Raw genomic sequence first — 4,437 nt, 5'->3', positions numbered from 1 at the left:
TGTGGATATACATACACGTGTCTGTACACACACACACTGCCCGTATCATAGATAGGTATTTTCACATTTAGCGCTTCCCGGCCAGAAGGCAGTGGGCCACCAATCAGCGGGCGAGCGCAGGGCACGTGGCTCGAACAGCACGCAGTCAATCAGAGAGGCACTGTGAGAAGAGCTCTCCCTCTCCGCCAGAAAATGTCGGCCCCCAGTGTGTTGCACGTGGAGGGATTTCTTGTTCCCATGGCAACTGCATAAGCCAGACACATAGGCCGTTTTGGGCTGCCAGTCACAAGAGAAGGCGTAACTGGAAGGCGGCACGGGGTTCTGTCTTTAGGAGGGTAAGACTGGTGGGAGGTTCTTGGGAGCCTGCGAGCAGTGACAGAGGCTGCTGGTAGCCTGCTGCAAGAGGTGTCTCGGTAACCTGCCCAAGCTTCTGGCTGAGCCAAGTCGTCTACAGTCGTCTGCAGGCATTCGGGGTTGTTTCTGTCAAGTGAGTTTCAAGATGAGCCCGAGGAATGTCTCTTGTAAGGCAAAGCCGCGGCTGCCAAATGCCCCGTCTGTGGAGCATGTTGCTGTCTGTGGAGCATGTTTGGCTCGCTGCAGAATAAGAATTCTTAGCACTGAAAGGATTCCTTGCTTCCAGGTGGTGTTGCTCCTTTGTGGCCGGTGGCAAGAAGGACAGTGCTGGGAGCTCGAAGTAGTACCTTCAGGAGCTCTGCTCTTCAGTGCCAACGGTGCTTCTGTTCCTTGGCAAAAGGAGCTGCACTTCCTTCTCCCAGAAGTGTTGTTGCAGATGTTCAGCAGTGCAAGTGAGGACTTTTTCCTGCAAACGCAAGGCAGTCTTGTCAGCAGCAGTTGAAATTGTTTCTGTGAGTAAGTGCAGGCTCAGCTGTTGTCAGCACTGTGGAGAAGAGCATCAGCATTGCAAGGCAAGATGTGGCACAGGCTGTCGTGGCACGCTTCCTTTTTGGAGCCATATACACTGCTGGGTCTTAGCCAAAGATTCAGCTGTTTTTCCCTTGCTTTTTCAACTGTATTGCTTAGCACAATAGTGCATATGGGGAGGGGTATGATGGTGCTCACCCGATTGTTTTAAAAACTGATATTTGTTTTCGTTTCCAGCAGGTGGTGGCACAGAGAGACGGAGCGTGCTATCCTGGCCCTTTGCTGCGTTACAGAGCTCTGCTGCTGCCAATGTACTTGGGCAGTGGGGATCTAGCAGCAGAAGAGCACGCTTTTGTCAGCATCTGGTGGCTGTGGGGAAGATGGGGCACTGTGCAAGCAGATCCAGTAGAGAAGGCCTGGTGAGGGAGTATCTGTCCCTCTGGCTTTGTCAGAGAGGCAGCATTCTCAGGAGAGATACCATGGACCTCAGGAGATGGGTGATTTAGTTGTTTTCCTCCTGGCACACGCTTTTGACAGGCATGGCCTTCAGGTTAGTTCTCAGCACAGAAGTGGAAGGAGCCAAGGGTAGGAGATTTGTCGCTTCTTTTGGAAGAAGGCTCCAGGGGAGACAACCCACAGCCAGGAATAACAAAGATAGATCTGGTCCTTTGCATGAATCTTTGTGATCTTCTGGAAATCCTTCAAATTACTCCTCAGTACCAGAAGCCCCCAGGATTTTCTGTGTTTCCAGGAAAATCCTCGGGCACGGGCTAACACTGACACATATCTAAATACTGTTGTTGGGCTAAGAAGGTTCTTTGACAGTTTCCTGCCACTGAGTTTTCCAAAAGTCTGGCTGTTTTATTTTTTATTTTTCCCTCATGTTATGCAATTTTTGCAGTACAGTCATCCTGGGGAATGGTTTTACATTAAAAGAGGAGAGGTTTAGATTAGAGGCTAGGAGGAAATTCTTCACTTAGAGAGTGGTGAGGCACTGGAACAGGTTGCCCAGGGAGGTTGTGGATGCTCCACCCCTGGAGGTGTTCAAGACCAGGTTGGATGAGGCCCGGAGCAACCTGATCTAGTGGGTGGCATGCCTGCCTATGGCAGGGGGATTGGAACAAGATGCTCTTTCAGGTCCCTTCCAACCCGAGCCATTCTATGGTTCTATGATTCTATGATTAACCGTGTGTTTGGCGTGAATGACCCCAAAGCACTGAGGATCTCTATTTTTACTGCTGTACTTCAGTGCACAAATAGGGCCTCTCTTAGGTAAATACTAGCATCGCTTCCCTCTGGGTGAGGTACTTGACAAGGCATGGGAACAGTTTTTAATCATGCAGATTTCCATGAATTCTGGCCTCCTAAATTCCAGCAGTGGAGCCATCTGTGGGCTGACATGCTCCTGGCAGAGCCATTCTGCTTGTTAGATATTACCTCTTGAGCTCAAAATTGTTTTTGTTACTTTGGTTCTTTAGACTAGCTTTCAAGAGCTACAGCTTTTGAGTGTATCCTTTGATTACTCCGTTTAGACAAACATACCAGTTTCATTTTTTCATACTGCTTTTTGACATATGAAAGCAAACTTTATTACGCTAAATAACAGGACCAGGGCACAAAGTGGCTATTTCGGACATCATCTTGTAATTATAGATTAACTTGAAGGAGAAAAGAAGGTGGTCTCTTTTAGGTGTAGTTAATATAGCCAAGCATATTTTTACATGTTAGTAAAAAAATAATAATTTGTCAAAGGCTTTCAACAGAAGAAGGAGACAGGGGCACTTAGGTATGACAAACAACTTGTTCCTAGCTATATAAATCAAAGTAAAAATTCATCTGGAAGAAGTCTCAGATATTGGAAATTTGTTAAAGAGTAATCATAGAATCATAGAATACCCTGAGTTGGAAGGACCCACAAGAATCCACACAGGACCACCCAAGAAGCAGACCCTATGTCTGAGAGTGCTGTCCAAATGCTTCTTGAACTCCAGCAGACTCAGTGCCATGACCATGCCTTGGGGAGCCTGTTCCAGTGCCCGACCACTCTCTCGGTGAAGAATCTTTTCCTAACACCCAGCCTGAACCTCCCCTGTCACAGCTCCATGCCGTTTCCTCGGGTCCTGTCGCTGTCCCCGGAGAGCAGAGATCAGCGCCTGCCCCACTGCTCCCCCTTGGGTGGAAATCGGAGGCTACGATGAGGTCTTCCCTGAGCCTCCCCTGCTGTAGGCAAAACAAACCAAGTGACTTCAACTGCTCCTCATACATCTTGCCCTCTACACCCTTCATCATCTGCATAGCCATCCTTTGGACACTCTCTAATAGGTTTGAGTCCTTCTTATATTGTGGTGCCCAAACCCACATATGATACTCAAGCGGAGTCTTCACCAGCACAGATTAGAGCGGCACAGTCCTTTCCCGCAGCATTCTGATTGTGAATTCTGATGGTGAATCTGGGGGGGCAACATTGCCAGTTGTCTGCTTGCATTACCATAAAAATCCCACAGCAGGATTTTTTTTTGGTAAATTTATAAGGAATAAATATTATTGAATGAAGTAAATATATCTTTACATATAGGTAAGCTTGCAATTCCGTATGTCAACTATGGGAAAGTCTTCAGAAAAGGCAGGTAACAAGGCTATGTAATTACACTACTTACTATCTGTGGTAACTTCTTATGTATTTATTTATTTAGAATTCTTTTCACCCTGTCATTAAAAGAATATTGACTAGTTGTGCTCTTCAGCCAATGGTGCTTTCTTTCCTTGATAAAGATCACATTATAGCCACAAGTTCTGATTGTAAACAGGGATTCCGTTGTCTCAGCCCTAGGCACTCGTTTAACCACTTAGCACAGTGGGTTCTGGCTTAGGACAGTGATCAGTAATGTAGAAGGCAGTGATAAAATAAATAGTGTCACTATTAATATGGGATATTGATAAACCTCCTTAAAATATTCTCTTTACCTGTCTGTCTACATTTTATCTCAAGTCATTTCCCAGCCCTGTAAAGTAAAAGGAACCACGTTCCTGACAGATAGTTAGTTATTGATAGTTCGATAGTTAGATAGCTAGATAGTTAGTTATTAGGCAATCAGATTGCGGGAAGCTCAGAAACTAAAAAGGCACCATTCTTCAATTCTTAGTCTGGTCTTCATTTCTTAATATTCCCAGAAACATATAATCATTTGGGGTGGAAAAGACCTTTAAGATCATCGTGTCCAACCATTAAGCTAGCACTCTCAGTCCACTGCTAAACCATATCCCCACGTCTCTTAGCTACCTCCAGGGATGGCGACTCCACCATGTCTGTGGACAGCCTGTTCCAATGCCTAACCAACCTTTGCATGAATAAATTCTTGCTGACAGACAATCTAAACCTCTGTTGGGGCAACTTGATGCCATTGCCTTACCACTTGCCACCTGAGAAACGAGACTGACACACTCAGTAAGAAAGAAGGGTGAGTGCTAGGAGAAAGAGTTAGTGTTAGCATTAGTAAGACAAAGTGAGAGAAAAGTTAGGAAAAAAAGTTAGTTTGGGGGAGAAAGAAGAGATTG

At 45.9% G+C, this 4,437-nt stretch overlaps 1 long non-coding RNA gene across 1 annotated transcript; it reads left to right on the top strand.

The window, feature by feature from the left end:
• The first annotated feature begins 372 nt into the window (after window positions 1–372).
• Window positions 373–3,625, top strand: LOC136789054 (uncharacterized). Its single transcript, XR_010827794.1, has 2 exons — window positions 373–487; window positions 641–3,625. It is a non-coding gene; the product is annotated as an uncharacterized lncRNA (long non-coding RNA).
• The last annotated feature ends 812 nt before the right edge of the window (window positions 3,626–4,437 follow it).

Source organism: Anser cygnoides, chromosome Z (assembly GCF_040182565.1).
Source record: "Anser cygnoides isolate HZ-2024a breed goose chromosome Z, Taihu_goose_T2T_genome, whole genome shotgun sequence".
NCBI lineage: Eukaryota > Metazoa > Chordata > Aves > Anseriformes > Anatidae > Anser > Anser cygnoides.
This window is presented reverse-complemented; position numbering and strand designations above follow the sequence as displayed.